The following is a 25,836-nucleotide window of genomic DNA, read 5'->3' on the forward strand; positions in this document are numbered from 1 at the left end:
AAACTTGGATCTGTGTCATGCAGACACCTCTATGCTGAATACTTGCTGTTCTGCACATCTCTCAGTATGGCCTTGATAGCCTTGATGGTTCTAAGTAGCCCCATCTCTTCTGCACATTTAGCATGTGCCAATGTTGGTGGCAAATCAAGGATTTGCTCAATGCCCTCTAGCTGTTTATATCAGTTAAAATGTTAATAATGGCAGGGTTTGCCTTATCATGTTCAGTGTCATGTATCTGTGATATTCTAGCCACTTAGGACACTGGAGTGGTCTTATTCAGTGATGGTTGTCAGTTTCCATGGACTCTATGGCTTCCCAGGTTCTATATTCAAAAAGTTCAAAACACAGCTGCTTGGATCATACTTAGAGTACCACGATCAGAGCACACCTCCCTGCTGCTCTGTATCCTACACTGGCTATCCATTTGATCCAGAATCAAACAAAAAATTTGTTCTCTGTGCTATGTTTCACTGTCGGACTCTAGTCAAACATATCTATCCGACCTCACCTATGTGTACACACCGGCAAGATACTTACGCTCCTCTTCTGATGATTGTATACTCATCATTCCCACTATGAAAACAAAGTCATATGGACAGCGTTCTTTTGCATACCAGGGCCCAGCAACGTGGAATGAATTGCCCACTGACCTTAGACACAAAGACACAGTGATCACATTCAAGAGAGCTCTCAAAACTCACTTTTTTCAACTGAAAGAACAAACTTAAAGACCTAATAATGTTTCATACCTTAAATATTCTCAGCATGTTTGTTTAAATGTTTTCTAATTTCATGGTGTTTGTTTTTGTAATCATATCATTATATTATTATGTTTTTTATCTTATAGGTGTTGTCTAATGTTGTAAAGCACTTAGAGCTTCTAAAGATTAGGTGCTATACAAAGTCCTCATTATTATTATTATTATGACCACATATCCTTGCATGCCCATTCATTATGAGCTATTTGGACTAAATCATCGATATTTGATGCAGTCAAGAATACTATGCAGGGATCGTCCTGGGCTTCGCCAATGTCGCAAATTGCGATTTTTTTTCCTTATTGGCGAAAAAAATATCCCATTTGGCGATTTTTTTGGCGACAGACTTTTTGGTTATTTAATTTGTACATACAATCATGGATTTGGACTGGATAAATTAAAAGGGAGAATGAAAGGAGGCCACAAACTTGACAAAGCAATGCATTGGAATCAATCTGTTACACAAACGATCCTTTGTTCGTATTGACAACCCCATCTTTACGGTGCATTGTTACATCATAATCTGCTTATCCTGACATCTGGGCTGAGTACTGTATGCTGTGATACAGTCAATCTTGCTACCGAACTATACCTACAACTGACCGACTTCTGAAGACACGAATAGAACAGATACAATTAACTGAATGGCTAATCCTTCTGTTTTTTGTTTTTTTTTTACATATACCAATACAATAGTTTTGCTGAACCTTCATAGAAAACTGATAACCTTTGAAGTACCAACTACTGTGTATAAATACAAAGCAAATGGAAAAAATCTCAATCACAATTATATCTGTCGCCAGTACAGCATTTTACTCATTGATCTTTTCCTTTTGCCATCAATCCGTGTTACCGCTGCAGAGACTTAAACTCCACAACAAGAAATAGCCAAAAAAAACAAACAAAACAGTTTTGCATAATTAATAATAATTATTTTTTTCTCAAAATACAGGAGTGAAAGAATCCCTAAATTGGGTGTGAATTTATGCTTATATATACGGTCCAATATTGCCAGGTGTTGACTCATGTAAGTTTCATTCTTGGGAATGGAGATCCTATTTTGCTTGTCGAGAAAATTTATAGAGCATTCAGTGATCATTCTTGGGATTTTAGGAAGCAATTCACTACAAGCTTTGTGAAGCTAGCCATGGGGGGGGGTTTGCTGAGAGACTACTGGTGTCACCTGTCAGCACTGTAGACTGTGAACGTGGATTCAGTAAGATGAAATTCATAAAAACGGACATCAGAAATAAACTCTGCATCTCATCTCTCGAGAATTTAATGAGAATCAGCAGAATCAGCATGTACAGATGTGAAAAATTAGACTCTGAAACAAGTGGGCAGCCCTAAAATCGCGACGGATATTCATGTAACACTTTGTAACATTTTGTTAATGCTTGTTGTAATTAGAGTATTAACTAACCCATCTTTTGTAATTTTCATTGCTTGTTAAATTAATAGACTAAATTAACACTTGAAAAAATGTACACTTCTTGTTCTGGCGACATTTTTTGAAAATTGGCGACAAAATATTGAGGTTGGCGATTTTTTTGGCGACATCTTTTTAAAAGCCAGGACCATCCCTGCTATGCTATTAATCCTACAGGCATGGAGCCCAAGCTGGCTTTCATAGAGAAAATCAAATTTACAGTACTGATTTTGGCTTCCAGGTCAACAATATGTGCATTGATGAGGTAAATGTGGGCCAATCATCGAATCACATTCTATATTGTGAGACAATATTTTTGTATCAGGTGTATTGAGATATAAAATTGCACAAGCATGCATGTGTTTCTCAATTTTGTTTTATTTCCTCAAAATGGATACTTTCTCTTCTGGTGCAATGTTCAACAAGAAAAGGTGTTCAAATGGCATTCTACCTTCATCTGACATTCCTTGAATTTTTGTAACATACTGAGGGAAGCTGATCTCAGCTGCCTTTTGATATTCAGTGAAGATATACCTTTCCTTTGTGTGTATTATAAAAGGGATGGAGGCATGACTGAACAAGGAAAAAAGAGCTGAAATATAGTTGTATTTATTCCCAGAAAAATGACCAAACTTTATAACCCATTTCATAATTTGTACCTCTGCTGAACAGCATGGGAAGAGTTTGTGCATTGTCTGTTTATACCATAGTGCACTTCACTTTTCAGTATCTTTTATCCAGCATGCAATTTCTTCCATCGGTATTGCCATCTTTAATGAAAGTCTGAAATAAAAATTGTAAAATGGGTTGAAAATGTAAAAAACAGCTACTTAGAAGATAATATTAAACTGATATGTCATAAAAGATAACATATATCTCCACACAACTTACTAGATCAGCCTGCATGATAGTTTCTTCCAAAAGATGACCTTATTTCTCTATTCAATTTTTGTCAGTTTTTTTTATGACACAATTAATGGACTTAACAATGACAAGGCCAGATCTGCTTAGCAAGTGGTAAAATGTCTGGAATTCTGTCTATCTTTCTGCACACTTCACAGAGGAGGCCCAGAGTGGCCAAATGGTTTAAAGTGCTCACCGTTCTGGATCACTGCCATCTCACCTCTGTCTGTGTGGGTTCAAGTCTTACACTTGGCTAACATGAGTACATGAGAAAGCTTACCAGTAGCTTCTCGTGGGTTGGTGGTTATTCCCGGGGTTTTCCAGGGCTCTTCCTCCTCCAGTTATACTGGCTGCCATGTATAGCATATCTTGTGCTGAAAATTGACATTAAACACGACAACAACAACAACACTCCACAGAAATTAGAGTACAAGAAATGATGCCAGAAAACACAGTAGCATCAGTGGCATTTAGAGAAAATCGTGTCACCTGGGGAGCATTCTGAATCATCTCTATTCAAGTGTCTGCTTTTTGTAAATGAAACAAGCCACGATTTATCATGTTGGTTTTATTTTAAGCAACTTCATTAGTAACATGTTTTAATAAAGTTACTGACCTTGATAAGTTCTACTTGTATAGACTAATAATGAATCTCTGTTTTGGAGGCTTGAATAGTCCTAGTCTGTAAATGGTTCAAACCATCATCTCTCTCTCTCCCCCACAGAGATCAGATGTGCAAAATAATTATTTATGAACATGCAAAACTGTGTTTAAAATTAGTTAAAGGCATACACTTTTATGGGCAAGGATTCTGCATATGGAATCAAAATATTTGTTCCTTTCAGTCAAGGGTTATAGCTTATAGAAGCTAAATTCATATTAGTTGATACATATGGTTGGTGTCAAAATTGTCAAGCAGATTAAACACAGTATTCATTTTAATGATTCTGTATTAGGATGCTCCTATTATAAACAACTGAACCAACAGATTAATTTATCTGGCTAGACAATATTATGAAATGTCACATGATTAAGTACAAATCAGTAGTTTTCAGAGCCATTAATGCTGACATGTTAAATTCCAGACATTACCCCAGTAGCTGAAATGCTGACAGGTTATATTCCAGACATTACCCCAGTAGCTGAAATGCTGACAGGTTATATTCCAGACATTACCCAGTAGCTGAAATGCTGACAGGTTATATTCCAGACATTACCCCAGTAGCTGAAATGCTGACAGGTTATATTCCAGACATTACCACAGTAGCCGAAATGCTGACATGTTATATTCCAGACATTACCCCAGTAGCCGAAATGCTGACAGGTTATATTCCAGACATTATCCCAGTAGCTGAAATGCTGACAGGTTATATTCCAGACATTACCACAGTAGCCAAAATGCTGACAGGTTATATTCCAGACATTACCCCAGTAGCTGAAATGCTGACAGGTTATATTCCAGACATTATCCCAGTAGCTGAAATGCTGACATGTTATATTCCAGACATTACCCCAGTAGCTGAAATGCTGACAGGTTATATTCCAGACATTATCCCAGTAGCTGAAATGCTGACAGGTTATATTCCAGACATTATCCCAGTAGCTGAAATGCTGACATGTTATATTCCAGACATTATCCAAGTAGCTGAAAGTGCCAGATCATAGTCTTAAGCAGAGAAATTTGACATGGGCCAATTTACAAAATTATCCTTTGCTACCCTGAACATTTTCCTTAAAATAGTTTCTGTCAAAAGTTGTGTATGTATCACATATTTGGACATTATTAAAATGATATAAAGGAAACTTTATTGTATGCAATACTACAAATTTTATTACTCTTTTAGAAATGTGACTAGTTAGCATGAAAACACATTGCATTGCATATATTTGAGTTATAAATGCCCATTAGATGTTTCTTGTCTTTGTTTACCACTACAGCAACAGGACATAACCAAACCTCCTTTACAATGCTGCTTGAATGTCAATCAGCCATTGTAGAGTTATAAATCATATAATGACAGAAAATTTGTTCTCAACGATAAAACTGAAAAGATTATCAGTAGTGTATTCCTCTAAAGTGTAAAAGTGAGGGTAAAAAGACCACCTTGTGTCAGAACTGTCGGTCAAATGAAAAATGTGGAGGTCAAAAATGTACTGACAGCTTTTTCATTTGACCCATATTTTTTCAGCTTTAAATGGGATACTGCAACTTGCACAACATACTCTCTCTCTCTAAACATACAAATAAACCAACATGCACAATTAACAAACAAATGCATTGTCCATTCAAAGAATAATTTTATTAGTTCATTTTCCTTTTTAGTTTATAGTCATACTTTTAACATTCTTCTTATACTCTTTTTGCAGCAATACATTAGATATATATATATATATATATATATATATATATATATATATATATATATATACAGTATATATAAGCCAATACAAAAACCCAAATAAATCTTTCTAACCAAATGGCAGTGAATTATCTCCCTGTCATAAAATGTGTATTATTGGTTTTATTGCACCTTGTCCTGGAAAATATTTATCCAAAAATCAAAGGCTAATAATTCATCTTCTTTTTAGTAAGTTACATTTAAACTTTTAAATCTTCTCTGTTTGCAGCAAAGCTACAAAAAAGAAACAAAATCCTGCAGGTATCACAGTACAAATTGTTTTTCCATAGACCTCAATGCTAATGTTTTGTGAAATAAATATACTTTCTATCCTAACTCAGAAAGCATGCCACACACTGTCATAGAGAACAATGCTAGACTGTCAATTTGACAAGGACAGATCCAGGTACTCCACTACATTTAAGAGAGATAACTCTGCTGGAACTAGACAAGGGTAAGAGTTATTGCATCACAACAGACACATTTTCAGCCATGTGTACCACATTAAAAAAAATCTTAAAAAATACAAAATATGATCTAGATATGACTTAACATGATCTCACATGATGCCAAGAGGCTCAACCTTTTTTTAAGCCTAACATAAAGAACAACTCTTACATAATGCACCAATCACAGCTAGTGTTGTTGTTTATTTCTGAATACAATGTTCCTAGACCTTAAGCTCTGCCCACCTACAGTTGTACAATTGCTACCGTTATACCTGCAATGACCCCCTGACTTTGTAATCCAAATAACACATTTGTCTCTGCAAGCTTTCTGATTTCTATGTTGTGAAAGAATGCCTTAGGTGATAATGTACTCTAGCTATCTTGTGGCAAACAAGAGCAGATTTAAAAAAATTCTTAAACCCTGTCACAAAAAGATTATTCACTTTGGCAGTCTTCGCTATCACACAATCAGAAGTCACACTGGTATTCCAGTCAAGGGAATTATTTTCTTCATTTTTCATTAAAGTTAGATACACAGTCACTCTTTTGTGTTCTATGTCTTTCACTTTCTTGGCCGTTTTCATCTGGATATCACATTCTAGTTCGATAAGCATTGAGATTAAATGTCTAGATGACATTTTGTTGAGCTCGATAGAAATAGTGTGAGAATTCATGAGATTAGGGGAAGCTAACAATGCCTATGCTTGAAGTATACACGATGACATCCCTAATACTAACCACAGGATATTAAATAAATCCTGATCACATTATGTGAATAATTTGCATTAAAAAAAAAAGCCCTCACACATGCGTCAATTATCTCCAGCATGCATCCCTGATGAAAAAATATTTATACAGGGAAACAATGTAACTTAACAAAAAGCCAACATAAAGTTCAGTAAATATGTGCTTTAGAAGTATTTTCTGCCTCACATAAAAGAATAGTTCCTAGCCTTCCATGCTGATAATGGTGGTACTAATGGCAGCAGCAGATTTGTGTGGGTCAGTGGATGCTTAGTGGGGGAAGGGGATAAATCACATGTCTAGCTAATTGAGAGATATCAAAGATTAATCAACAAACATTGGCACATGTTGGAATATTAAATTATTGCTGTGAGGGACCTAGCTATACTTAAAGTGACATATCAATAAATGGCCAACAAACTCCATACAATTTAATAGAGAAATTTCTTTGCAGACTGTAATGATTTCTGGAGTTGACAAAATGACAGTGAATATTAAGATAAGGTATAGAAAAAATATCAACAATGGAAAATTCATCTCAAAATAGGAAGCATTTTAATTGCTTTGATTCTATTAAGTACATACCAGAAAACATGGCGTTGCTAAGTCTATCCATCAGTATCTTGTGCACTTAAATCTGGATGAATATTTGGATGAGGTTCAAGATGGTGATTCTATAACCATTACTGACCAATTAATCCTAATATTTTACCATGCAAATTGAGACCTGCAAAATGAAAAGAAAGAAGTGATACTGGTGCAGTTTTAATACTTTGTGATATCTTGAGAATTTTATTGGAAGACCAGTATTGTTAATTTTCGGAAACTTTCTAACTAATTAGAATGAATCAATCCCATGAATGTGAAAATGGTTTTCCTGTTGTGAAAATCCATAAAAGACAAGGCATGTGCCTTTACATTCAGTTGATAAGGCAGAGTAAACCTGATTTGGCAAAGGGATTTGGTATGCCAAGAGAAAAGAATGATCTGCTATTTCAACAACTAACATTCTAACCAACAAAAGAATTGTTGATACATCATGTTTTGAGAAGTCTTTTTTTTTTGGTACAAAGAAAAATTGGTAAACCAGTGAAAAGAAGCAAAGCATCAAGAAATTACACAAATTAGTTTATTTTACAGGACAGATCAACCCTGAACAACCAGTGAACCCAGATATGGCATAAACCCAATAATATAATTACCTCGCATGATACATTTGGCTCAGTCATTATTTCCAACACTTCCCCACTTATTTTTAAGCTTTTCCCATTTTGATAACTGACCATAGAATTTTCAAGATACATGCATAACAATGATACATTTCATGTTATCACTTAAGTATGAGGCATGAATCTCTGATGTCAACTTCACATTGGGGTCATAAAGGTAGAAACTAAGTTGGAGTGTTTAAACTTTCATTCTTCTCCTCGAAAATATAGTCCACAAAATGCCATATGCATCGCTATTTGAAGGACTGTTCTATTAGTGGAATTCAACATTAACACTGGCATATTTATGATTTCTCTTAAGTGTACCTACTTCTGCACAGTTACATTACTTTTAAGAATATATGACAACACATTGTGATTGTGATTATTTTTGTGTCTGTACAGAAATACAAATGATATTCATTAAAATAGGAGTGCAGAGCTTGACACCTACCGAATAAGCAAGGCAGTATCCCGATTATTTTCCTTAATCTTGGAAGTTTACCCCCAAAATATGCTACTTTATCACGGTGGATATAGTTCTAACACTGAGGTGCAAAATGCAGTTGCCTCACCCTCAAATGAGTCTTCCACGCTGCATAGTGTATGTTTAAATAAGGTAGTATAATGAGATTAATGCATAAATATTACTTACATACATACAATGACACAGAAATTTTACAACATGTGGTTGACTGCGCCAATAGAATATAGATGTTTTTTTTTTTATACACGAACGTAATGTTGCATCCTTTTAAAAGTTCATACGAAAATAAATACACAAAGCCAAAAAGGACCTTATTTTGTATAGCTATAACAAGACAAAGGATATAAATTTTATTCACTTGACAAGTCAATGGCAGTTCACACCCCAACCACAAATTTCTACCTGCATTTTTCATAAAGTCATAACAATAACCTCTTAATGCTGAGTACCATTTTTGTAAGTCTTTGGTATGACTCAGCTGGGGTTCGGCGTAATATATGTTACAGTGTATATTACTTGGCCTTACTCCACACGTGTACCTTTCCAAAAACTGCTAGCTCAACTTGGTCATTTCACTTCTTGGACATAGAGTAGTACTAATATTAGTACCCTTACTCGTACCTCGTGGACAGGGTACTAACATGAGCATATACGTGTTAATGGAGCAAGCCGGGTGTGATGCACACCCGGCGCTCTTTTAGCCTAATAATAACACTTTAAACACATTCCTTGCATATAATCCAATAAATTGAGCAGTCCTCTTATTTAATACTGGAAGTATCGGAAATCATTGTAGAAATAGTTGCAAAATCTCGTTTACCTTTTTTAGCCGATATTTTCGTTTAGATCGTCCGCCATATTATTTCAAATAATGATTACTTCCGTTCTCAGCCTCGTTTGTTTGTGTGCCATATAAGGACATTGACGCCTTATTTGGTAATGTAAACAAATCGTAGTAAAAATTTGGCTCCGTTTGGGTCAGAAATTCTGCGCATTAAAAGTAAATACGGTTTATCGGCAACTTTGAAATTCCACCAAGAAGCGATTATTCGCACTTGATTGATAATAATATAGCGTAGAATATCCAAAATATGGTCTGGCAAGCCTTACGTAGAAAAGGGGTCACGGCGAGAGTCTCGTGTTATCTGTCATGGTGGACAGGATACGGTTAGAGTAACCAAGCCAATTTATTTTATCGTGTAAGGGTTTAATAAATTCAAAATAAGCCAAACTTCTTTCACAGCATGATTATACTTATGTAGTTGATTTCTACACTGTTTGTTTTTCTCACTTTGGTGATGATTTTTTTTGCTCCATTACTTGATATGGGATCAGTTCGTAGCCTCAACCACAACAAATCAAGCTGAGGCTACGACATCGTAGCTAGGACATAGAGGAGCAGCAGAGAGGGTGAACAGACCAATTTTGGACCAGACTAGACAATACCAGCTTCTGAAACTGCAATGAATGAATTTACCAAATACATAAAATGTACTTTTTTATATATAAAAAACAGTTATCAGCTCTCTTTCTTTACAGTTTACCTCTAGGAGCAGAGACGGTGAACAGACCAATTTTGGAAGCGTCCAAAAACCGAAATAATTCCTACGAACGATCGAAAAATAAAAAAAGCGTCGACAGATTTAAAAAAAGCGTCGACACTTTACTGAGAAAATCTCTCCGGAATTTGTCTAATTAATATTACTCCATTGTCGTTGGTGATTTTTTCTAGTTTATTATGTACGCGCTTTACGCAATATACGTCTTCACCGAGGTCCCCCCATCCTCTCTGCTGCTATTAATTTATCCAAATATTTTATCAAGTCCAATACGATATCTTGTTCTAGGATCATGTAGTGCTATTGTTATAAATCCATGCGGAGCAGCTTGCGCTCGTGAAAAGAAATTTTTGAATTTAATTATATCCATGTCACCGTTACACCAAGATTGATGAATATTTCTCATCGTATGTGTATCAACTCCATTAAACACAACTAAAATATTACAGTTATCTCTGATCACTTTTGGTATTTGTGTGTACCGTTGAGTAACATAAATGACATCAGTGTTTTTATGTCTACCACGGGAAAAAATCCTAGCTGGATTTGATTGTTTATCCAGCATCACATCATTGTATACAACCAAATTATTAATAGATCCGTCTATGGAATCAACTGATGGTGTTTCATCAATATTGGTTATAAACTTGATAACATCGTCATCCAGTAATCGCGCGTTTTCATTAAAATCCTTGAGCACATCATAACATCGTTGATCATCAATTGAAGGGCTATCAAATACAATTTATCCCACTTTAACCATCTCGGGCCGAATTTTTTACACAAAAAACAGTAATATGTCGGACCCATCAAAGTCACTGGAGAAACTTGCATATTTCCTATAATAAAATATTTGACGGTCAATCTGACACTACATCTGTCGGTGTGGAAAAACTACATAAATTATATATATATATATATATATATATATATATATATATATATATATATATATATAATGTAGTTTTTCCACACAGACAGATGTAACAGTTATTTTATCAATCTGACACTACATCGATGAAACCCGATAGAACATTTATTTTATCAATCTGACGTTTCCCCATAATTCAGTGACGCACGCGTCTGTTGCGTTGCTGTATATAATCATGCGGTGTTGGTGGTTCTTCTCGTTTAGAGAAGTACTTATTTTTTTTTTTGTTGTAACACGCCAGTAACGCTCTATATGCGCTTCCTCCGCATCTTTTGCAGATTTCAGCGCGTCCTCGCAATCCACGTCCGCATCCAATACACGGTTTTAATAACGCTCCTCTTCTGATATTTTGATTGTGATGTTCGCAGTATTCCCCGCGACATCATCTGTTACAAAGTTCAGTTGATCCCTCTGGAAGCCATTTGCAATTGTTTTTTCCAATCCTCAATGATATATATATATATATATATATATATATATATATATATATATATATATATATATATATATATATATATATATATATATATATATATATATATATATTAATTAATTAGACAGATACTTATCTATATCATACAATGATGGACGAAAAAAATAACGACAATTACAATTTGGTTGGTCACTATACTGATACAGACAAATGTTTAATTGAAAAAAATAACGACAAGCATATCATCGATTATATGCAACCTGATCCTGATTATATCCAGGAGATGTTTGACAATATTCCCGATGATGAGCTACGTGATGCTGCTCAATTCGGCTGGTTCATCTTAATGAGTACTGCGAGCAGTTCATGACGTCACTCAACGAGGTTGTTCGCGTTGATAACAAGCAGGACGCAATTAAGTTGCTGGTCTATTGTGATTATCTGCTGCGTGGGATAATAATACAACATTTCTCGGATTTTTATGTTTTTACTGACGATAAATATTTTAATCTCGTCGCACGCGAATTTGCTGGCAAATCATCCGTTACTGAGATCATTCCGCGTGGCAGAACAAGATATCCTGTTTTTGATCTTGATACAAAATATCGCAACGCGGTATTGACGTACAAACATGATAAACCATCGTATAAACCATCTGATGAGAAACTCAACACAGATGAGATAATTGATTATTTCTCACGATTGTGCGATTGTGCTCGGAATAAAATCTATTTATTCGAAACAAATAGCGGATATCACGTACTCGTTAAATCAGCCCCTGTAACGTTCGATGAACACAAACAATTGCTAAACAAAGCCGCTGATGAGAAAAATCCCGACTGGGTCGTTGATCGACAAGCTGGACTTCACAGCATCAAGCTGGCGGCGACGCGATCTTGTAAACAAACTCCAACTGCGTGTAAAACATTAATATCAAACTACGCATCTGAACCATCTGAACTGTTATCGTGTCCAACATCAATTCAGAATTATATTAAGTCACAAGAACAACCCGAGCAGATCATTGATGAGACTCTTACCGTAGATGAGATAATTAAAATATCAACTGCGTTAACAAATCAACACGATCAATTAACAAAGATCGTATCATCGTCAAACAACATGATCACCATAGCGAGGCGACTCGGTCATTATTGTAATATCTGTCAACGGCGCCACGGATACAACGAAATTCACGGATATATCGAATCAAAATGTGTTGATTGTTTTGTTGTGGTGCATTCAGATATGTTTGTGATCGGTTGTTTCAGATCATCAGGAAAAAGATAACGATACCACGTGACAATATCAACGATCAGATTGACGATTTTATTAACGGTGAATCAACTAACCCAGCAATTGCCGAGGTTGATAATGTTTTACCGCGGCAACAACGAAATATCGAGTATATAAGATATTTGATGAAACTGAAACTCCGTCGCCGTAATTATCCTGGTCATTTCGTTGGTAAAAATCCTGATTATATTTATACTGAACCACCGTTACATGAATCGGGAAGCGGATGCAGAATTATCTACGGCGACTACGTTGATGGGTCAGTGTGTGGCATGGGAAAGTCTGAAGCCGCGTGGAGGTCTGTTGAATCAAAACAATCCTTGCTCGCGTTGAGCTACAGAAAAACGTTTACAAAAAAAATAAAATCTGATTATGGTGCAGAATCATACCTTGACATCGTCGGTGATATTGTGTTCAGACCAGGCGATGCACGACGAGTAATCGTACAAGTCGAATCTTTACACAGGGTCGTAGGTGTTCCGGATGTATTAATCATCGATGAATGGCACGGTATTCGTAGACAGATTTTCAAAAATATATCATCGTATAGAAAATACTGGAATAAGTTTTCAGCGTTAATAAATACAACCGGTCGTGTAATTGTCCTTGATGCCGACGCGAATAACGATGATCTGAATTTATTCAAATTATCCAGGCCGAACATAAAATTTATCATTAACGAGCATAAACCAGATCACGATAAAACATTTATCATTGAGAACTCGCACAAGGACAATCTGATACTGCTTCTGGATGAAATGAGATCTCGCCCCGATGAGAAGAGCGTGATATTTTCACATTATAAGTCAAGTACAGATTATTTCGTGGAGGGTCTTGCAAAAATATTACAATCGCACGGATATCGTGTAAGATATTATCACGCTGATACCGATCCATCACAGAAGAAGAAGGATTTTGCCGATATCAATCACGCGTACGATGATAGTAACGCTGTTCTTTTCAATCTCGCTGGTGAAGCTGGTATCAGCATAACTGATCAGAGATTCAAGAAGATGTTTGTTTTCTCGCACGAGCTTGGATCTGTCGAAGCAATAAAACAAGCTCTGCATAGATTTATAGATGCATCAACGAGATTCATTATTCATTTGTACGTAAATCATACCGTAAAAATCTTCCACTGACATGTGCCGATGTACGAAGATTGATAATCGATCTTGAAAAATTACTCGCCAGCGAAATAAAACTACATAGAGCTCCAAATTCAGATGAGCTATCAGATCCGTGTCGGGTTGCGTTCTTAACTGATATTGTTGAGGAAAATAATTCCAGGAAGTTCTTTACGGCACGATTGATTGAAATGATGAAAAATTCCGGATATAAGATAATAGAACAACCACCCGATAACTACGATGTGTGGTTATCAAAGAAAAATACAATAATGGATCACAATTATGTCGTTGATGATTTTTTGAGTACCAATGTCGGTGATCGAATAAAACACGCTGAACTTTATACCGAAAACAAAAATCCAACAACAAAATATCATAGATATAATCCTAATCAAGCTCATGAACCATATGTAGCAAAAAAGTTCTACCTTTAGATATAATCCTAATCAAGCTCATGAACCATATGTAGCAAAAAAGTTCTACCTTAATCATCTATTTCAGTGCAACATTGAAAAATTACCATCGGATGAAATCGAATCATTGTATAAAAAATCAAAGTATCTCAAACTATCTCAGCAGGTTATCGTTGATAAATTTAACAATGGTCGTGCCGTAGATAACAAAATATTTCGATCTGATAAAATCAGTCCTCGAGAAAAAATCGATCTGATCAGAGATTTCTTAACGATGTTGAATTTACCTGACATTGTTCCTGACGATTTATCACAACCATCCGTAACGGTATCGCATGAAGATCTTAAGATGCACATTGAAGTTATGTTACACGATCAAGATCAACTTGCCAAATATAACAATCTCATGAAAAACTGGTATGACATATTTCCCAACATGAGGATCTTCTCAAAGAAATTGACGATCAGAAGCATCATAGAGAAAATCAAATCGATTTACGGAGGATTCGGCACAACGTTATTATCTGATAACGAGATAAATCCTAATCGTTCCGATTATACGCTGAGATATCCGCGCTGGCCTGAATCAGATTTTATTTCCGATAAATCATGGAGAAACACGATCGTAGATTATATCGGGGTTGATGGTGGCAATGATATTTCTATAACAAACAAACACTCCGAGATGTTAAAATTTCACATCTGGAGCGTCAACGGATGGTTCAAATTATTTGATAATGAAGATGATCTGTTGATGTATCAATGAGACGATCTGACACTGGAACATTAGATGTTCTATCGATGAGTGTGGAAAACTACATAAATATTATATATATATATATATATATATATATATATATATATATATATATATATAAGAAATGTAGTTTTTTTTCCACACCGACATATGTAACATTTAAGTTGTCAATGAGACGATCTGACACTGGAACATTAGATGTTCTATCAATGAGTGTGGAAAAACTACATAAATATTATATATATCTATATAAGAAATGTAGTTTTTCCACACCGACAGATGTAACATTTATCTGATGCTATGTACGTGTGTGATCAGTGTGGAATCTTACAGATTTTATATAATAATATTGTTTATGTAAGTTTCTCCACCAGCAAATAGAACAGTTATTTTGTTAATCTGACAAATATCATTGATGTGGAATCTTCCTAAAACAATATATTATATGGAAAAGGAAGATTCGCCATATTTTTTTTAAAGTAGTTTCAACCCCGATATAATCTACGATCGTGTTTCTCCATGATTTATCGGAAATAAAATCTGATTCAGGCCAGCGCGGATATCTCAGCGTATAATCGGAACGATTAGGATTTATCTCGTTATCAGATAATAACGTTGTGCCGAATCCTCCGTAAATCGATTTGATTTTCTCTATGATGCTTCTGATCGTCAATTTCTTTGAGAAGATCCTCATGTTGGGAAATATGTCATACCAGTTTTTCATGAGATTGTTATATTTGGCAAGTTGATCTTGATCGTGTAACATAACTTCAATGTGCATCTTAAGATCTTCATGCGATACCGTTACGGATGGTTGTGATAAATCGTCAGGAACAATGTCAGGTAAATTCAACATCGTTAAGAAATCTCTGATCAGATCGATTTTTTCTCGAGGACTGATTTTATCAGATCGAAATATTTTGTTATCTACGGCACGACCATTGTTAAATTTATCAACGATAACCTGCTGAGATAGTTTGAGATACTTTGATTTTTTATACAATGATTCGATTTCATCCGATGGTAATTTTTCAATGTTGCACTGAAATAGATGATTAAGGTAGAACTTTTTTGCTACATATGGTTCATGAGCTTGATTAGGATTATATCTAAAGGTAGAACTTTTTTGCTACATATGGTTCATGAGCTTGATTAGGATTATATCTATGATATTTTGTTGTTGGATTTTTGTTTTCGGTATAAAGTTCAGCGTGTTTTATTCGATCACCGACATTGGTACTCAAAAAATCATCAACGACATAATTGTGATCCATTATTGTATTTTTCTTTGATAACCACACATCGTAGTTATCGGGTGGTTGTTCTATTATCTTATATCCGGAATTTTTCATCATTTCAATCAATCGTGCCGTAAAGAACTTCCTGGAATTATTTTCCTCAACAATATCAGTTAAGAACGCAACCCGACACGGATCTGATAGCTCATCTGAATTTGGAGCTCTATGTAGTTTTATTTCGCTGGCGAGTAATTTTTCAAGATCGATTATCAATCTTCGTACATCGGCACATGTCAGTGGAAGATTTTTACGGTATGATTTACGTACAAATGAATAATGAATCTCGTTGATGCATCTATAAATCTATGCAGAGCTTGTTTTATTGCTTCGACAGATCCAAGCTCGTGCGAGAAAACAAACATCTTCTTGAATCTCTGATCAGTTATGCTGATACCAGCTTCACCAGCGAGATTGAAAAGAACAGCGTTACTATCATCGTACGCGTGATTGATATCGGCAAAATCCTTCTTCTTCTGTGATGGATCGGTATCAGCGTGATAATATCTTACACGATATCCGTGCGATTGTAATATTTTTGCAAGACCCTCCACGAAATAATCTGTACTTGACTTATAATGTGAAAATATCACGCTCTTCTCATCGGGGCGAGATCTCATTTCATCCAGAAGCAGTATCAGATTGTCCTTGTGCGAGTTCTCAATGATAAATGTTTTATCGTGATCTGGTTTATGCTCGTTAATGATAAATTTTATGTTCGGCCTGGATAATTTGAATAAATTCAGATCATCGTTATTCGCGTCGGCATCAAGGACAATTACACGACCGGTTGTATTTATTAACGCTGAAAACTTATTCCAGTATTTTCTATACGATGATATATTTTTGAAAATCTGTCTACGAATACCGTGCCATTCATCGATGATTAATACATCCGGAACACCTACGACCCTGTGTAAAGATTCGACTTGTACGATTACTCGTCGTGCATCGCCTGGTCTGAACACAATATCACCGACGATGTCAAGGTATGATTCTGCACCATAATCAGATTTTATTTTTTTCGTAAACGTTTTTCTGTAGCTCAACGCGAGCAAGGATTGTTTTGATTCAACAGACCTCCACGCGGCTTCAGACTTTCCCATGCCACACACTGACCCATCAACGTAGTCGCCGTAGATAATTCTGCATCCGCTTCCCGATTCATGTAACGGTGGTTCAGTATAAACATAATCAGGATTTTTACCAACGAAATGACCAGGATAATTACGGCGACGGAGTTTCAGTTTCATCAAATATCTTATATACTCGATATTTCGTTGTTGCCGCGGTAAAACATTATCAACCTCGGCAATTGCTGGGTTAGTTGATTCACCGTTAATAAAATCGTCAATCTGATCGTTGATATTGTCACGTGGTATCGTTATCTTTTTCCTGATGATCTGAAACAACCGATCACAAACATATCTGAATGCACCACAACAAAACAATCAACACATTTTGATTCGATATATCCGTGAATTTCGTTGTATCCGTGACGCCGTTGACAGATATTACAATAATGACCGAGTCGCCTCGCTATGGTGATCATGTTGTTTGACGATGATACGATCTTTGTTAATTGATCGTGTTGATTTGTTAACGCAGTTGATATTTTAATTATCTCATCTACGGTAAGAGTCTCATCAATGATCTGCTTGGGTTGTTCTTGTGACCTAATATAATTCTGTATTGATGTTGGACACGATAACAGTTCAGATGGTTCAAATGCGTAGTTTGATATTAATGTTTTACACGCAGTTGGAGTTTGTTTACAAGATCGCGTCGCCGCCAGCTTGATGCTGTGAAGTCCAGCTTGTCGATCAACGACCCAGTCGGGATTTTTCTCATCAGCGGCTTTGTTTAGCAATTGTTTGTGTTCATCGAACGTTACAGGGGCTGATTTAACGAGTACGTGATATCCGCTATTTGTTTCGAATAAATAGATTTTATTCCGAGCACAATCGCACAATCGTGAGAAATAATCAATTATCTCATCTGTGTTGAGTTTCTCATCAGATGGTTTATACGATGGTTTATCATGTTTGTACGTCAATACCGCGTTGCGATATTTTGTATCAAGATCAAAAACAGGATATCTTGTTCTGCCACGCGGAATGATCTCAGTAACGGATGATTTGCCAGCAAATTCGCGTGCGACGAGATTAAAATATTTATCGTCAGTAAAAACATAAAAATCCGAGAAATGTTGTATTATTATCCCACGCAGCAGATAATCACAATAAACCAGCAACTTAATTGCGTCCTGCTTGTTATCAACGCGAACAACCTCGTTGAGTGACGTCATGAACTGCTCGCAGTACTCATTAAGATGAACCAGCCGAATTGAGCAGCATCACGTAGCTCATCATCGGGAATATTGTCAAACATCTCCTGGATATAATCAGGATCATGTTGCATATAATCGATGATATGCTTGTCGTTATTTTTTTCAATTAAACTTCTGTCTGTATCAGCATAGTGACCAACCAAATTGTAATTGTCGTTATTTTTTTCGTCCATCATTGTATGATATAGATAAGTATCTGTCTAATTAATATATATATATATATATATATATATATATATATATATATATATATATATATATATATATATATATATATATATATATATATATATATATGTCATTGAGGATTGGAAAAAACAATTGCAAATGGCTTCCAGAGGGATCAACTGAACTTTGTAACAGATGATGTCGCGGGGAATACTGCGAACATCACAATCAAAATATCAGAAGAGGAGCGTTATTAAAACCGTGTATTGGATGCGGACGTGGATTGCGAGGACACGCTGAAATCTGCAATAGATGCGGAGGAAGCGCATATAGAGCGTTACTGGCGTGTTACAACAACAACAAAAAAAAAAGTACTTCTCTAAACGAGAAGAACCACCAACACCGCATGATTATATACAACAACGCAACAGACGCGTGCGTCACTGAATTATGGGGAAACATCAGATTGATAAAATAACTGTTCTATCGGGTTTCATCGATGTAGTGTCAGATTGATAAAATAACTGTTACATCTGTCGGTGTGGAAAAACTACATTTCTTATATATATATATATATATATATATATATATATATATATATATATATATATATATAAGAAATGTAGTTTTTCCATACCGACAGATGTAGTGTCAGACTGACCGTCAAAAATTTTATTATAGGAAATATGCAAGTTTCTCCATTGACATATATGTGTCCGACATATTACTGTGTTTTATTGTTATTTTTCGATCGTTCGTAGGAAGGCTTATTTCGGCTTTTGGACGCTTCCAAAATTGGTCTGTTCACCCTCTCAGCTGCTAGAGGTAAACTTTAAAAAAAGAGAGCTGATAACTGTTTTTTATATATAAAAAAATACATTTTATGTATTTGGTAAATTCATTCATTGCAGTTTCAGAAGCTGGTATTGTCTAGTCTGGCAAAATTGATTGTTTCAATTTAAAAGCTGCTAAATATAGTGTGCTTTAGACTAATTCAGGCTGATGAGCATAAAGGAGTAGTCATTTAAGTTAGCTGTGTGCTTAGATCATTTACAATTTCCACAAGTACAATATCCAAAGAAATGTCAGCCACAGTACATCAAAGTAGTACAGAGGCATGCCAACATTCTCTCTGCTGTGCATTTTTCAAATGCAAACAACTTCATCTTATATACATCACTCTCAAAAGTACATAATAACTGGTGAGCACTTTTCGTATGACATATTCAGCGGAAATAAACATCATTTTCTAAAATGTTGGAAAATTAACTAAATGAAAATATATACTGACCTACAAATAATTTTTAATACTTTGGAGAGAAATTTACAAAAACAATGGTACAATGTTAGAATATTTGCGGTAGAACCTCCCTCCAATTGTGTCTTTTAATTGGTCGCCCACTATAGCACGAACTTGTCCCAGAGTGACGGTGTGTTTAAACGTAAACAATGGCAACAAAAGGCGTGAATTTAGTAAAAAAAAATAAAAAAATCATTTTATGACAAAGTGGACATTTATACCAAGGAGTCGACTTATATAAACGTGCTTTCATTCATTATTCTAGGTGTATTAAATTGTTTCGTACAATATTTTGTTGTGTAATGTATTTTCGAGGTTAGACTCGGACATGACAAATGACGGATGATATACAGTACAGACTCAATACAGAGGCATTGTTAGGCCTATTTAATTTATACTTGGAGTGTTTAGGGTTAGTATACTGCAGACGAAAAGGAGGTAAAATTTGCATTATATGGAATTTTTTGTGAATATCTGAATGTTGACATTATAAAATAAATAACAATCATAAATATTTAATGAGATATCAGTGCCAGTTCTTACTTTCTCACTCTGATTTCACAATGCAAGGAAATTTCCGAAGCTGACTAGCTAAATTGTGTTGGTTCAGTCTAAAAATATGGAGCATATTTGAAAATGAGGCTAGCATGGTAGTTTAGTATGGTAATCCTCAAATACACTGTGTACATTTTTAAAAGCAATCTGTCAACTAGTCTCCAGGCAAGCAACCACCAATAAGGTCTTGATTCCGAATTAGGTCCCTTCCCTGTCATGGAAAACCACACTTTATCTTGAGCAATTTTATTATATGATTTCTTTTTTTAAAAAAAATAATCTGAAAAGCATAATTTTCTTTATAGAACACTGATAGAATGGGATCTCTGTCTCAGAAAACAAAAATTATATACATTAAATTTTTTTTATATTTCATATCAAAAGAAGTAACAATTTTTTTCTTCTGCCAGTACATAATAATAATAATAATAATAATAATAATTACCATCATTCTGATCATACTGCTTCAGATTATTTACAACAACACTTAAGGATTATATATATATATATATATATATATATATATATATATATATATATATATATATATATATATATATATATATATATATATATATATAATAACATGCTTGATGATAAGAAGCAGAAGCATCAGAAAAATTCAATTTTATAAATAATTACTGATTTTCTCCATATTTGGCCCTAAAATGCTCATTATTTAAGCATTGATATTGTAGCTGGAAATGTATAAAACAGAGAAAAGGTCATATTCATTTACTTATCTTAAATCTGTAAAGTTTATCATCATCATCATCATTGTTATTATTATTATTATTATTATTATTATTGAAAGTCTGTATATTTACCACATTCAGAAATATTTATGGCAGGAATCACAACCTATGTTACATAGCGTGGCACTGTTTTCTGGATTAATTACAAAATGAACAAGTGCGTGCCACTAGTATGAGAGTAACACTTAAAATCTAGATTTTTGGATGCTCTTTGCATGCCACACAAAACCTCTTTACGTGCCACACGTGCTGTAGGTTGCCACCCCTGGTTTAGGGTATAGGAGAAAAGTAGTTCTTTGGGTGGATACACATGCAATTTTGCAAAGTGACCACACGAACAATCCGGCTGGATGGACAAAATCTATATATGAAGAACCACACTTGGGATGTTTTGAAATGAATTCATCTGGTGGAGCATTCATTGCACTGTCCAATACTTACACTTTGCTAAAATTAAAAGAATTTTTTTTGAAAGACAAAACATATCTCCACCATCCCAACCTTGAAAAAGCAATTCAGTTATACTGGTACTTGATAAATGGAAAGGAAAAATCGAGTATGGTGAAGTGAAAGGAATGTTGTTAGTATGATGACAAATCATTGATTTTGCATGTCAAAGGGAAGTATTTTACGTCTAGAAGAAACACTGCTATAATGACAAGGAATTGAATCAAGTCATCTACATATGCATATCAACATGCAAATCTTGTCTGCAAAAGCTGTTCATTCTAAAATAAGCTCACAGTTTTTGGTTTAAAAACAAAGCCAAATGCAAAATTTTATTAAATACATATATGTGCAAATTGGAACAATGGTTGTAATGCCCTGAAAAACTATATTCAGGTCACCTATATTTTATTACTAAACATGCTTACTATGTTTTATTTGTCTACCATACATATATGCGATTATTTGTTAACCATGCCAGCAACGTTTTATCTTAAATAAGTCTCAAACATAAGGACACAATCACCAGAATCTAAACAGATCATATCACCTACATGAACACTTCTAAATATCTGATCTGGCCTAGTTTAGCCAAATATTTTTTGTTGATACTTGCTTTACAATGTATATGCAAAAAAGGCTTTGGTAAAAATGTTCAAGAGTAGTTTTTAAAAATGGAACAAATTGCTTTAATGGTTTGAAATTGTCATCAGGTCACTGGTATATTACTAATAAATTCCATTTGTCAATTGATTTTTTAGCTTAGTCTTCCTTACATGGTTTATGTCAAATAATTCCATATCCCAAATGGTTACAAATGTGTAAAAGATGACAAATTACCAAAAGGGCATGTGAGTCTAATCGGGTTATTTCAAAGCAATATAAATATCCATATCAAATTCCATTTGTCAAATTCAAGTGATTTTTCTTAATGCTGATTATTAGGTTTTGCAAAAGAATCCGAGATAAGAAGGTAAAAAAAATGTGTGCAAGGAATTAAAAAATAACATCAATTAATGGAACCAAATCAAGTCTTTGAGGTCACTCAAGATATATACATACAGTATATTGTCTGGTTTTGTGTGACTTAATAGTTGTTTAAAACGGCTTACTTTCAAGTCATAGTGTGACAGACAGAGTGATGAACGGTGAGCCCAAAATTAATTTGTCTCTTTCCTTGGGTAGAGACCTAAATATGAGTGCAATATATGCAATAGTTAGGTACATATTATACTGAAACATATTTTCCACCCCTAAACTGATCCTATTGTTGTATTAGTTACAACTGTATATTACTTCTGCTAGAGCATTTGAGAGAAACACCAGATTTACCCTCTGTAAATAAAGTATATGAACAAATGGAAACGTGTTTCCAAATATGCACCAAATGTGGACAGTGTTTTAGAAAAGGTGTTGGATTTAATCACTTATTACAAATTGCCACATCATGGAATGCTCATTTTTTCTTTATATAAAGGATTTTTTGAGGCTGAATGACTGTGAAGGTCCCATTATTATTCTATGTCAAAGATGCATAGATCACCTAAAAAAGACCACTCTGGTGGTCTAGTGGTTAGAGCAGCCGCCTCAGATGAGGGAGGTCACGGGTTTGAACCCCACCTGAGTAATACCAAAGACTTATAAAAATGGTATTTACAGCTGCCTTGCTTGGCACTCAGCATTAAGAGGTTAGTGTCAGGACTGGTCAGCCTGGTGTCAGGATAATGTGACGGAGTGGGACATCATGCTACATGTCTGCAGCATGATGCCCCAGTGCAGGACATCACTATAAACTGCCACACTGCAGACATCGTAGCAATATGACTGAATTTTTTAAAAAGCTACATTAAAAATCCAAATCACACACACACACACTCACCTAAAAATCACTTTATCTTTTTCTTCTTGCCAGTAAGTATGACTGCAATGAATATCATATACTTTTTATTGTCTAATTATGTAATTAAAGAAAATTAAGTAAGTAATATTGCAAATAATATTATATATGGTGAGAATTGTATATTCATCAAAGAATTACTTTTAATTGTCAAATTAGGTAATCAAAGAAGACTAAAGACTTAAAGATTAAAGTTATTTCACAGACCAAATGATCTCCACAAGTGTTGAATGTTGACCTGAGTTTGACTAATAGGACTACTGTACTTTTGTGCTCATTTCAAGGGAAACTGCATATTCATTTTATTGAGAAAAAAAATCCCATTATTTAAAAAAGTACATACAGAATTCCTCAATGTTGATGTATACAAATTTTAAAGGTTATCTCCCTTCAATTACAATTACTTTTCAAACGTATGCTACATATTTCCTGGAATGGGAGGATGGTGATTGTATGATGGTATGTTAGAGGAACCTATTTGTTTTGAATTTTAAGGGGACATGGACAAATCCTATCCAAGATTTAAATAAAAAAAAACCATGTATGAAAGTAGCATCTTCCTATGGGTTGATTATTGTTGGCATGTATTTAGAACATGTTATCTGGAACTGTAGGGTATTGTGTTTAAAATAGTATGGACTGGAGATTAGGGAGGGGAATTCTTTAGAAGGTTCTGTTCTCTGCTAACAGTTGTGTAAAATTAGCACTAATTAGCACTAATTTTCAAGATATCTGACAACAGAATTCTCAAATACAGAACCATATGGTATTTGATAAGCTTTGGGGTTAATGACGTTTCTTTAAGAAGATATGGATATCAAGAACCGTCTGAAGAAGTGTTGCTGGATTTTGAAAATAATCACGCTGCACATGCTTATCATCATTTGATGACATTCATGGATCGTGTTCAGAATGTTGATTCTGGTTTGCTGATTTCTCAATGTTGTATCCATTCTACTAGTTCTCGCTGGAACATTTAGATATGTCTAGACAGTAAGTCGTTGACGTACATTTTCGAGCTCGAATAAGTGCACTACCAGCTGGTGTTACTGATTACAGGGCAAATGTTGTCATACTTTCAGATAAAGCAATGTTACCTGAAGGTTTTGGTGGACAAATGAGTCATTGCTGCCTGAGTAGAAAACATGTAATTAAATCGTTTATGATATTATAATGTCATATCATCATGTTAGTGTCAGTTTGTCTGTGGTCAAACTAAAAAACTACAGTCAGCATAAAAAATAATTGTGGAATGAAATTGTCACTAAAAAATGGACAAATCACAAATGGTCCAAATAGACTATCATTGTCAGAAAGTCAACTTTGGCACTTTAATAAAGCCAAACAATCAAAGACTGGCGTCAAACTCAATCTTTTTCTACAGGTACCATTAAATATACTGTTACAAAAGGTGGTACATTTACACTTCGTGCAGCTATGCCAGCGTTGATAGACGCTGTGGCTCCAGCTGTTGCAAAAGCAGCCGCACTTGGTGCTGTTGGAACTGCTGATGAAACGGCACTAAATAAAGCAACAGGAGAAGGAATAAAGATTTCTAAAAAGGGGAAAGTGTATAAGACCAACGTTATCAACACAGACAATAACAGATCCGCCAAGATGTGACCGTGAATTAATTGCTGTACTTGACGCTGTGTCAAAGTCCCTAAAACCACCTAATAAAGTCGTGCCCGAGTATACAAGTAGACGCATCATTTTAAACATATCTTAAAGTATAATGGTAGATATTTATGGAAGATCTTCTTCACAAAAACCAAACAACTAATAGAATAACCCATGAAAATGTAAGTAAACAGATTGGTGATGAAATATCTGAATTATTAAATCTTGCAAATGTAGATCCAAACGAAGTGGTTGTATTTCAAGATAAGCAAGGGAAATTAAAAACAAGAAATCTTTCATTGCAAGATATTATCATAGGAATTAATGGGATAACTGAAAATAGCATTGTTGTGTTTGATAGTAATAGTATAACTAAACACGGTGTTATTATGACAACGATATCGGATAATATTCGTGGTCGAGTACTGAAATCCGGTGATACAATGATCTGTTCTCTTAATATGTATAATAATAAAATTACAGATCTTGGAGAACCAGAATCAGACAATGAAGCTGTAATGTAAAAAACACCTCCCAATGATGAATTCGTTAG

At 34.9% G+C, this 25,836-nt stretch overlaps 1 protein-coding gene across 3 annotated transcripts in view; it reads right to left on the reverse strand.

Moving 5' to 3' along the window:
* Positions 1 to 2,780: 2,780 nt before the first annotated feature.
* The window catches only part of LOC149789882 (beta-alanyl-dopamine/carcinine hydrolase-like), a 110,644-nt gene continuing 87,588 nt past the window's right edge, over positions 2,781 to 25,836 (reverse strand). Inside the window, exons 1-3 of one of the 3 annotated variants that reach the window (XR_016423752.1) lie at positions 9,198 to 9,261; positions 7,268 to 7,409; positions 2,781 to 2,970 (exon numbers count right to left, since the gene is read on the reverse strand). The gene's annotated coding sequence lies outside the window, so the exon portion shown is untranslated. Of the gene's footprint in view, positions 2,971 to 7,267; positions 7,410 to 8,916; positions 8,965 to 9,197; positions 9,262 to 25,836 lie in introns of those variants that run through there. The other 2 variants (XR_016423753.1, XR_016423751.1) reach the window with 2 other exon arrangements.

The sequence above is a fragment of the Sinohyriopsis cumingii genome, chromosome 10, assembly GCF_028554795.1.
Source record: "Sinohyriopsis cumingii isolate HCF-2022 chromosome 10, ASM2855479v2, whole genome shotgun sequence".
Classification (NCBI taxonomy): domain Eukaryota; kingdom Metazoa; phylum Mollusca; class Bivalvia; order Unionida; family Unionidae; genus Sinohyriopsis; species Sinohyriopsis cumingii.